General features: G+C 42.4%; 1 pseudogene; it reads left to right on the plus strand.

The window, feature by feature from the left end:
* Positions 1-1,105: 1,105 nt before the first annotated feature.
* Positions 1,106-1,223, plus strand: LOC126189766 (5S ribosomal RNA; annotated as a pseudogene).
* Positions 1,224-12,476: the final 11,253 nt, after the last annotated feature.

A 12,476-nucleotide genomic window follows, 5' to 3' on the forward strand; every position in this document is an offset into this window, starting at 1 on the left:
GTGAAGCAGTCAGAAAGTTGAATGAATGCTTCCAGACGTGAATGCATTGTTTTGCACAGATGCTGGATATCAGTTTGTGGGATGGAGGTCCATGCCTTTGCAATTGGTCGGTCAATATAGAGACTGTTAGTACTGTTTGCGGATGATCCTGGGGTTTTCGTCTGACGTGGTTCCTTAATATACACTCACTTGCAAAACTTGATCGCTGTTCGTAAGATGAAGTTTATTCAAGAATTTTCGGGTAGTTACCAAATAGAAGATGAGGCTACTACAATCGAATGCACGAGTCCACCACCAAGGACTGGGATTGTCAAATACAAATGGGAAGCCAATCTTGGAAAAATGAAATCTCGAAAACGTGTGCAGAAAGTTCTTTTTACAGAAATTTTGAAGCAAAATGTATCAGGCCCGGCGGTTTCTGTTTGTATGAATTGGTAGCTGTCCGAAGAAGTACCCTCCTCTTTTAAACATAATCCAAAATAGTCTTTTAAATACGACTTATTTTATTAAATACTTTTCAATAAAAATGTCGCCTGCATAATGCAAAAGTCATGCTGCGCTTGCCTGTCACGAAATAATGTACTTAACGAATCATCTGAATATGGTCTATCAGCAATATCACAATAAACAAGCAAAATAACAATATGATTGAGACGATCTTGCAAAAATTTTGATCTTAAATAAGATCTGAATAGGCTTCAAAAAGGAAAACTTAGTTCGTTAGAACAGAATCATCCAGGAATTGAAATAAGCAAGCGAACAAATTGCCCAAACTCTGAATTAGTCCTCTTGTCCATTCATATTTTAAGAACTCCACAACTTCCATGAAGTTCTTTTCCTACTCATTTTGTCTCTTTAGAAGTTGGAAAAATATGTCTCTATCGCTGACCACTCTCTGTCCATCAGAAACTATTTGTAAAATTTTATAATTTTATCGAGCCCTGTTGGATGTCAAAGAATAAATTTCTCCAATGATTTAAAACTTTGCAGGATCATTGTCTAATTTTCTCTCGAGTGACACAGTTAACTGACTGAATGCTTCAAAAACATAATTTTCTGAAAAATTCGTGAAGCGTTTAGAATTTGATGTACTCTTTATTATCTTGGCAACGGCCTTGCCGCAGTGGATACACCGGTTCCCGTCAGATCACCGAAGATAAGCACTGTCGGGCGTGGCCAGCACTTAGATGGGTGACCATCCGGACCGCCATGTACTGTTGCCATTTTTCGGGGTGCACTCAGCCTCGTGATGCCAACTGAGGAGCTAATCGATCGAATAGTAGCGGCTCCGGTCAAATAAAACCATCATAATGACCGGGAGAGGGGTGTGCCGATCACACGCCACTCCCACACACATGCCCACTGAGGATGACACGGCGGTTGGATGGTCCCGCTGGGCCACACGTGGCCTGATGACGGAGTGTTTTTTTTTTATTACCTTGATCGAGGTACTTTGGAATTTGTGCTGACGCAGAAACTTAGGTTCATCAAGCTCAAGATCAGCAATAACTTTATCACTTTTACTCCAGATTTACTGAAATTTAAAATGACGAGAAGTACTCTAAACAGCCGTAGCTGCTTCTCTTTATTCGTTGGATTGCAGACAGATCTGGTGATCTTGCAGGACAAGTCAACACGTCGATACCCTGTACAGCATTTTGGGTTATAGCAGCGATACGTAGGCGAGCGTTATCCTGTCATTAAACACCTCCTGGAATGCAGTTGATGAATTGTAGCACAACAGATCGAATCACCAGTTGATGTACAAATTGCAGTCGGGGTGCGTGGGATAACCACGAGAGGGCTCCAGTGTATGTAACTGCATCACACAACTGCATAACTGGACAACTTCATGTATGGTTCCAGTGTGTCTAGCACGTAGACAGGTTGCTTGCTGCCCCACAACTGTCCTCCTTCTGACCAACACACGGGCATCACTGGCATATATTCTGAACCAGCTTTCATCAGAAAACACAAGAAACCTCCAACCGGCCCTCCAGTGTACTCTCGCTTGACACCACATAAGTCGCAAATGGTGGTGATTTGGGCTCAGTGGAATGCACGCCACAGGGGGTCTAGATCGGAGCTGTCCTTGAAGTAAACGATTTGTAACAAATCGGGCGTCACTCCAATTCGAACTGTTGCCAAAATCGCTCCTGCAGATGCATCATGATGTGCCAGAGCTAAACGCTGAACGCGCTGGTCTTCCTTCTCGACAATGCTACGTCGTCGTCGCAGCCCGGTCTCCTTCCGGCTGTACATGTTCGTGAGCACCGCTGCAAGCAATCATTTACAGTGGCAGTAATCCTGCCAATTCTTTCTGCAATATTGTAGAAGAGACACCCAACTTCTTGTAGCCCTATTACACGACCTCGTGAAAACTCACTGAGTTATTGATAGTAGCATTTTTGTGGTCCTAAAGCAGCCACTGTTGACTAACATCAGCTCACCACGTCCAATCACAACAGTAACTAACGCTCACGACCATTACAGCATGCATTTAAAGCAAATCTGATTTTCAACCCCATAGTGGTGCTACTAGCGCCACTCTTATATGACTGGTGCAACGGTTTAATAGACATCATGTTTCAGACGTACTCCAAAGTGAGCAACTGTCTGACTGCCATAGCGTAGTTTGTAAAAGATTTGACAGAGAATGAATATTTTATGGAATTTTATTCTACAGATAACACTGTGCCAGAAAACTTGTTTGATCCTGTCGAAAATGTTTTAGTTCTGCACAAGTTATGACGGCCACATTTCGGAGGTAGCAAATGTTTTTGGTTAAGTCTGAATATTGCAGCCGCTCTCACGCAAAGAAGTGTCTCGAGCATTGTTTATGTATTGTAGTGCTCATAATCTTAACCTGGCTGTGCACGATGTGATTTAAAACATTTAGCAGCAAGAAACATTATTGAAATTATAAAAAAGCTATCTGCTCGCCAGCATGTGAAGGTGCGAGGAATGTCCACCGGCCTCCATGCCATCCTCTGCTTTGAGGCGTCTTGTGGATGCGATACGGATGGGCATGTGGTCAACACCACCCTGCCGACCGTTTGGCACACTTTCCAGAAAGTGGATCCACTGCTGCTCGGTCAAGTAGCTCCCCAGCCGACATCACGAGACCGATTGCACCCCGTACCAGTCCTTCCATCAAGGATAAATCCCTCGCAGTACCGTGAATCGAAGCCGAGTCTTCCGCATTGCAGTCATCCTACGATGACCTCTGATCAGCGGAGGTGGACATTGAAATTATGAAAGATTTAATAAAGTTAGTATGAGACGCGTCGAAGCACTGTGCTTAGATTAAAGAGCTGCAGATTGAAGTTGGGAAACAAACTGGAAAAGTTTATATGCTGTCCGACAAGATTCCAATTAAATCTTTGACATAATCGTGATTGATATTTTAAAGGGAACTGATAGAATGCTATCGGCCAAAGCATCAAAATTCTGTGATCATTTGCAAAGGTTCTAGTGTGACTCTAATTTCACAATGTCTATTGTAGTTTTCTATAGCGTAGAGATTTCAAATACAGAATTACTGAAGTGTAATCTACGTTCATTCGAATTTTACGAATAAAGATAAGTAGTTACGGGTGTTTATTATACTTCTCGTGATTTTAAATTTGAGTAAATTTGGCGTAAAAGTGATTAAGCTGTTGCTGATCTTCATCTTGACGAACCTAAATTTCTGCATCAGCAAAAACTCCAAAGAAACTCGATCAAGGCAATAAAGAATACATCAAATTCAAAACGCTTCAAAAATTCTTCAGAAAATCATATTTTTGAAGCTTTCAATCAGTTAACTGTGTCACTCGAGAGTAAATTTGACAATGATACTGCAAAATCTTTAAATCGTTGGAGAAATTTATTCTTTGCCATTCTGCAGGCCTCCACAAAACTATAAAATTTTACAAAACGATTTTATGGTGAGAGAGTGACAATCACTAGAGATATACTTTTCAATCTTCTGAAGAGAGCAAAATGAGTAGGAAAAGAACTTAATGGAAGTTGCGGAGTTTTCAAAAACTGAACGGACAAGAGGACTAATTCAGAGCTTGGGCAATTTGTTCGTTTGCTTATTTTAGTTTCTGGATCGTCCTGTTGTAGCGAATTAATTTTTCATTTCTGACGCCTATACAAATCATATTTAAGATCAAAGTTTTTGCAACATCATCTCAATCGTATTATTATTTTTCTCGTTTATTGTGTTATTGCTGATAGACTAGATTTAGATGATTTGTTAAGTACACTATTTCGTGACATGCAGTGCAGAAGGGCTTTTCCATTATGCAGGTGACATTTAATTCAACAATATTTAATAAAATATTTAAAGAATTATTTTGCATTATGTTTAAAAGAGGAGGGGCGTTTCTCTGACAACTACTCATTCACACAAATATGAACCGCAGGGCCTGATACGTTTCTGTAATAAGAACTTTCTGCACATATTTTCGAGATTGTATTTTTCCAAGAATGTCTTCCCATTTGTATTTGGCAATCCCAGACCTCTGTGGTGGTCTCTTGCCTTCGATTATACCACCCTCATCTTCTGTTGGGTTATTATTCGAAAATTGTTGAATAAACTACATCTTACGAATAGCAATCTAGTTTTGGAAGCAAGTGTATATTATGGGCTACTTGAGCCCTCAGTAATATCGCATTTTAGGGTTATAAATGTGATTAAGGGTCACATGAAACCAAATCACAAAACAAAAACAATGTTCTCAAGTATCTCAGATTTGAATGTTATGTTTACGAGATTTTAAGTCAACCTATTTATACATTTTATTTCATAAAAACGTGAGACTGACTATGGACAAAGTTGTAAAAGCAACGAAATTTGAAAAAGGAATCGCTTATTAACAACCTGTAGACTATCCTTTGATGGTGCATGTATAGACAAAAGTTGAGGAATAAACGAGGAAATAACTTTTCATTATGACAAATGAATCAGAATAGAGCTTATGGTTGCCAGTGTATGAACTAACAAATCTATCTGTATTAAAGACACTGCTGCTACTTATCGGGAAATCATAGTACCAACACTCTCATCAGTAACTTTCGCATCTGACAACATACCGAACCATTTTCTACTTTGCTTTTTGGGCTGGAGAAACCTCTTAGGTATGAAGTAGCCCTACTTGAAGGTGTATTTGCTTAGGCCAAATCTTGTATCTCTACTTGAACCACTTCCACTTGCCCAGTTGCCCTGAACTTCTCCTTAAATACCTATGTAGCCCCGAACACAACACAGTTACCTGATCTAATGATCATGAAGACAGGATTACCCAGCTTGGCAGCTGCCTGCCGCCGCCAAACATATGTGCCGCCCGGCCCACCTCAAGGTGAGACACTGGCTCTCTCTTATTTACATAGAATTATGCTCAGAGCCCTTGTTCTCTTGTCCGTACGGGTGTAGTTATCTACCAGCGGTACGCACATCAAGCTGCAAGTTGGGGTTTTTTAATTCTCAAATAATCACCTTGTTCTTACGATTACCCACTGAAATACACTGACGGAAAAAAATCGCAGCACCATGAAGGAGTTGTGTGAGAAACAAAAGTTGGTATTCGTCTTTCAATACCACTGGTAAGTGAAAAATTATTAAATTTCACATGTAAAAAAAATTACATCGTTATGTTTTCGAACTTCCACTGCTATGAGTGTGAATTCTGAATCCTTCCTGGTCATGCTGACAAAGTTTTATGAATTTATGTGTAAAAGTGTAGACAGGGGATATTAATATGTCCTTTGGTGCCTCTCCTGTTGCAAGTCGGTCCGTTTGACGTCCTACCCCCTTAAAGTGAAACTGTTCTATCTATTATAGAAAGTCTCTCACTTTATTGTAATATTCTTGTCTAACTGGGGTAAATTTCACTTGGTAATGCAACAGTACACATGTTGAAGAAAAGGCAAATGTTTACTAATGTTCTTACGCAATAAGTCACTGGAAACCGACTAGTGGCAAAGACAAACACTGTCTGATGAAAAATATTTTCAGTAATTCTTTTGTACCGTAAAACGGTCGCTAGTAAGTGCTTAATAGCCTGAAAAACTGCTTTTACTGCTCACCTACAGTAAGAGTTGAGAATAAACATTCGATTTTGGTGAAATTAAAATAAATAAATATAAAAGAAAGTATGGCGCTTTACTGAGCCATTCTTCCTCGTTCGTTTTTTTAGCTTAGTGACCTAGATCACATACCTTTATAAACGCAAGTTTTGGTACACTGAGAGGACGCCTGCGGAACTGTTGCCTCAATGAGAACGGCTGGCCGGCCGGGGTGGCCGAGCGGTTCTAGGCGCTACAGTCTGGAACCGCGCGACCGCTACGGTCGCAGGTTCGAATCCTGCCTCGAGCATGGATGTGTGTGATGATGTCCTTAGGTTAGTCAGGTGTAAGTAGTTCTAAGTTCTAGGGGACTGATGACCTCAGAAGTTAAGTCCCATAGTGCTCAGAGCCATTTGAACCATTTTTGAGAACGCCTGCTACATCTCACGAAGATTAGTAGCGATCGTATCGCTTGAGAAAGCTGTTTTCCATTCGGGACCGTAGCGTTCCAAAATATGCGGCAGCGTGTACACGAGGATGTTAGGTTAGTGACACCACCAAACGTACGTGATGCAGTTGCCATAGTTGGAATGGTTGTACTACCATTTGAGATTATAGCTCTCCCAAAAGAGATACTCTGCTGTCCGTCGTGTTGGAGCAGTCGGGTTACTATTTCGGAGAGGTCCACCCCGATAGCTGAGTAGTCAGCGTGACTGTTTGCCGTCCTATTGGCCCGGGTTCGATTCCCGTCTGGGTTGGGGATTTTCTCCGCCCAGGGACTGGGCGTTGTGTTGTCTTCATCATCATTCCAGCCGGGGCGCAGGTCACCCAATGTGGCGTCGAATGTAATAAGACGTGCACCAAGGCTGCCGGATCTGCCCCGCAAGGGGACTCCCGGCCAATGACGCCAAACGCTCATTTCCATTTCCTTTTCGGAGAGCAGCTTTCTCAAAAGTTGGAAAGAACTCGTGTTAAGAATTAAATACAGGAGGAAACACAAAAATATGGAAACTTCTAAAACACAATACATCACCGTGACTAATGCGGTGTAGCTCAACCGTTGCATTCTAAAAATATGGATAAATTAAAGGTCTTGTTTGGTTTTCAAGATAATCTTATACCATTCTTCCTTCGACTGCAGTGATGGAGATAGATAGCGATCATGCTCCCATTTCTTCAATGTAGACGACAAAAGGTTAGTGAGATTGAGATGTGGTGACTGTCGTGGCCAGGCTGCATGAACGAGAGCCCCGTTGTCTTGGAACACAGCAACACCATTGGGGAACTGCCACTGCTGCATGATATGGACCTGAGATGCCATAATAGTCACATAATACTTGGCAAGAACGCAGCGGTACAGAGTATCCTTGGAATACCACAGTATGTGTGAACAATTCGTGACCGAAGCGCCTCCATATTTCAGTCTTGGGACGTTAACTCGTCCAGAATCTGGAAACAGTATGAAACCAGACTCCTCCGACCAGATGAATTTCTTCCGTTGCCTCATAGTCTAGCTTTTATGGCTTTGGCACCTCCTTTTCTAGTTACGGACCATTAGCATCCTGATGAGTAGTTTTGGAATTCCAGCTTGTCCTGCTATTCGCTGTTTGTGGAGCTCTCTTGGTGTTGTTTTGGAGATGAGACGATTTGTGAATGTTACTTTCCGTTCTACATTGAATTTTGCAGCTATCGACCTCTTATTTTTCGTCACAATCCTCATCAAGGACCGTCTGTCACGATCACTCAACACACGCTTTGTCCGGGTTGTAAAGTAGCGGATGATATTTCTCGGAGTTCCCTGTCTGCGGTATCAATCTTCGACACGGTTCCTCTCGAAATGCCAAATACTTCAGATCCCCTATCATCCACCATACGAGCTCCGACAATTTGCACAAGTTGGAATTCGCTTATCTCCGATACGATGCTCTCGCAACTATACGGAACACTGTTCTGGCCACGACTGACTCAGCGAACTGAGGGCATCGGCACGTGTGCCGTTTGTGGCCAATCACAACAGCGCTAACTGCAGGCTCGGCTAGTATATGTACACTCCTGGAAATGGAAAAAAGAACACATTGACACCGGTGTGTCAGACCCACCATACTTGCTCCGGACACTGCGAGAGGGCTGTACAAGCAATCATCACACGCACGGCACAGCGGACACATCAGGAACCGCGGTGTTGGCCGTCGAATGGCGCTAGCTGCGCAGCATTTGTGCACCGCCGCCGTCAGTGTCAGCCAGTTTGCCGTGGTATACGGAGCTCCATCGCAGTCTTTAACACTGGTAGCATGCCGCGACAGCGTGGACGTGAACCGTATGTGCGGTTGACGGACTTTGAGCGAGGGCGTATAGTGGGCATGCGGGAGGCCGGGTGGACGTACCGCCGAATTGCTCAACACGTGGGGCGTGAGGTCTTCACAGTACATCGATGTTGTCGCCAGTGGTCGGTGGAAGGTGCACGTGCCCGTCGACCTGGGACCGGACCGCAACGACGCACGGATGCACGCCAAGACCGTAGGATCCTACGCAGTGCCGTAGGGGACCGCACCGCCACTTCCCAGCAAATTAGGGACACTGTTGCTCCTGGGGTATCGGCGAGGACCATTCGCAACCGTCTCCATGAAGCTAGGCTACGGTCCCGCACACCGTTAGGCCGTCTTCCGCTCACGCCCCAACATCGTGCAGCCCGCCTCCAGTGGTGTCGCGACAGGCGTGAATGGAGGGACGAATGAAGACGTGTCGTCTTCAGTGATGAGAGTCGCTTCTGCCTTGGTGCCAATGATGGTCGTATGCGTGTTTGGCGCCGTGCAGGTGAGCGCCACAATCAGGACTGCATACGACCGAGGCACACAGGGCCAACACCCGGCATCATGGTGTAGGGAGCGATCTCCTACACTGGCCGTACACCACTGGTGATCGTCGAGGGGACACTGAATAGTGCACGGTACATCCAAACCGTCATCGAACCCATCGTTCTACCATTCCTAGACCGGCAAGGGAACTTGCTGTTCCAACAGGACAATGCACGTCTGCATGTATCCCGTGCCACCCAACGTGCTCTAGAAGGTGTAAGTCAACTACCCTGGCCAGCAAGATCTCCGGATCTGTCCCCCATTGAGCATGTTTGGGACTGGATGAAGCGTCGTCTCACGCGGTCTGCACGTCCAGCACGAACGCTGGTCCAACTGAGGCGCCAGGTGGAAATGGCATGGCAAGCCGTTCCACAGGACTACATCCAGCATCTCTACGATCGTCTCCATGGGAGAATAGCAGCCTGCATTGCTGCGAAAGGTGGATATACACTGTACTAGTGCCGACATTGTGCATGCTCTGTTGCCTGTGTCTATGTGCCTGTGGTTCTGTCAGTGTGATCATGTGATGTATCTGACCCCAGGAATGTGTCAATAAAGTTTCCCCTTCCTGGGACAATGAATTCACGGTGTTCTTATTTCAATTTCCAGGAGTGTATTTATGTCCAAGCATGCATTTGTCGCGGTTTCTCCTTATTTTTCTCCAACCCTTGCACTCCATTGTAACTGCAAGTAGAACAGTTTCTCCACAAAAGTACTCTCAGTGTATGAAAGTAAAGTAAAGCAGTCATCAGTCCGAAGATTGCTTTTAACGCTACAATGCTTCACTATGTATGGTCCTGTTTAATAAGGTGGTGTGCTGTCGCCTTCCTCCTACCTTTGACCTGACTCAAACAACCAGTTGTAGGATGACTTACAATTAACGTGGATTCATAACCATGACGTATGTACTGCATATTCCCTGAAATTCTAATTTTACCCATTCTGAATATTTTGATTTGGTCGTACTCTCAACCATACCGATACGGACATCCAGCCCTGCAACAAATAAATGCCTAAAATTAATCCCAGTTCATGTAAATTCGTTCATTGTTTCTATGAAAATATTTTTTATATGTGGTACCCTAACGTTTCAACACAAAATAACGAGTTAACACTGCTTTGTAAAATATTTCTCAGTCTTTCGCCACAAACGTCAGCGTCATTGTCTTGTTGCTTTTTACCCTGCCTAAAGTTTCATAAGCAATCTGTATTTGAATTTTTTAGTTTGTAGCTGTAAAACGTTCCTCTACCACAAAATTTCAATACTATTTGCTCATATCAGCAGAAATGGTTGGTGAATCCCTGTGTAAAAGGATTGGGCAGACGTTAGCCGACCGTAACTGTAACACGGACGTAAAGTAAATTAACTTCACGTGAAATTAATACGTGAAAAAATAAATTGTTTCCTGGCATATATTCTGTAGTTCGAAAAACTTACCTATGTGAGAAATGATTATTAATTGTGACTGATATTTCGACAGCAATGGAAAAAAATAAAATTTTGGGCTCAAGCAGCCATAATTACATGTATGTGAAGCTTAATAAAAGCTTGTCAAATATTTTATGCTAAACACGAGAATAAATTTAACTTTCTGGACTTTTAAACGGAAGCGGCCGGCCGTGGTACGTTGTTGCTACGCAACAAATTCATACGTAGATAATGTTTATTTAATAACTTCATAAAATTTCACGCGTACTTCAATTTGATAGTTGTTGTAAATAGAGGTTTATTTGTTCCGTATGATTCGTTGCATATTTAGAAGTGTTACGGTAAATGTCTGGTTTGTTTGTTTGTAAAATTTTCAATGGCTTTGCGGTTTTAGCCATGCAGAATGCTGTTTAATCGCTTTAACATATTAAACTACATGTAATTTATTTTTACATGCGCAGTATGTTCGTGGTATTACTATTTTTTATTTATATCATGATTCTGTATTGTTAGAGTACACTTAATCATGAAAAGGATAACCGAATTTCGAGCATCATGTCGAAAGGAAAAGAAAACCAAGGAGGAAATTTTGAGAAAAAATGAAGGGTATTAGCTTTGGTTTGTGAAAATTCCTGCGTAGACGCCAGAATCTACGTCAGGGCCATCAGATGTGAGTTTGTCAGTGGCTTGTGCTGCTCAGAACCAAGAAGAAGCTAAAATATTACAAGTACTCAACAATGGTGACTTGGTAGGACATTTAATTGAAACTATGGATTCGTCAACCTAACGTGCTTCCGATGCTACTGCTGAAATTGTGACACTGCCACAAATTGTAACCACGTCAGTTGGGTCAACCTTTCTAGAAAGCGATTTTTAAAAATCGTCTGAAAAAATACATTCAAAGATGATATTGCTGTTAATACGGTAAGGTCCCGAAGACTTTCGCAACATTAATACAGACTTCGCCAAAGAGCCAACAGTATGAGGCAGGGTTCAGCCAGAGTCATACACACACTTTACTACACCGAAAGTACACACACCAAAAAAAGTTTTGCATCATCACGGTTCCCAAAAGTCCTGAAGATAGACGTTGACTTTGGATTTTGTATCACAGACACAGTGCCTTTGACTGTTCAGAGATGTCACTGAGCCCGCCCAAAGATATAAACAACCATGCAGAAGCAGCGCTTATTAGAAAGAGGGGGTCCGACAGCCGATCAGTTCCCATCATTCCACCAGGAAGAAGGTACACGGCTCGTGTTGAATGTACTTCAAGCATTCCTAGACGGTCAATACTGCGGTTCGATCGCATCAGAAATCAAACACATACACACACACACACACACACACACACACACACACACATACACACACAGATACATACAATGACATCGGCGAATTTCAGACCATTAATTTACCAGGTAAACAGCCAGTCGGTAAGAGTCGACCATTTTAATCGGTATTCCATATAGGAATAGCTGAAATTCGATATTTCTACCTCACTTGTTGCAAGGCACAACGGACCGTCAAATTAAATATGAAATTGTTGTATTCACGCTTAAATTGTCTGTTTTATTGCCATATAACAGAACAAAATATTAATTGGCTGAAATAATATGCTAAGCAGGCAAGGCAGTGATAGTTGACAGTTTCAAACAACTAGGCATTCATACTCAGATAGTATTCTAACATCAGTAACTGGCCCTCTGTGTGTTTGTGTGTGTGTTTGTGTGTGTGTGCGCCACAACGTGATAAAGCAAGTCAGATACTGACAGCATACAATTACTGTGTAACTTACAGGTTAATATGCACTCGATGCCTGACACCCACGTTTCAACTCACAAACTTAGTGTCACAATGCTATTTGTACATGTAAATTGTATTATTATTCTATAACAGAACAAAACACATGTGAGTAAAATAGTATGCTACGTGGATAAGGCAGTAATAATGCACAGTTCCAAATTGTATTGTAATACCGGAAGCTGACAGTGTGCGTGGCATAAGCTATTGGAGAAGAGCACTTATTTCCAATAGTTAATTTAATTGATATTAACTCTTTGTGTGCTAGTCTTAATAATAATTTTAAAATTTATAAGATATAAATCCGCTACAGCTCCAGTAATTTTCCTAATTTT

Source organism: Schistocerca cancellata, chromosome 5 (assembly GCF_023864275.1).
Source record: "Schistocerca cancellata isolate TAMUIC-IGC-003103 chromosome 5, iqSchCanc2.1, whole genome shotgun sequence".
Classification (NCBI taxonomy): Eukaryota; Metazoa; Arthropoda; class Insecta; order Orthoptera; family Acrididae; genus Schistocerca; species Schistocerca cancellata.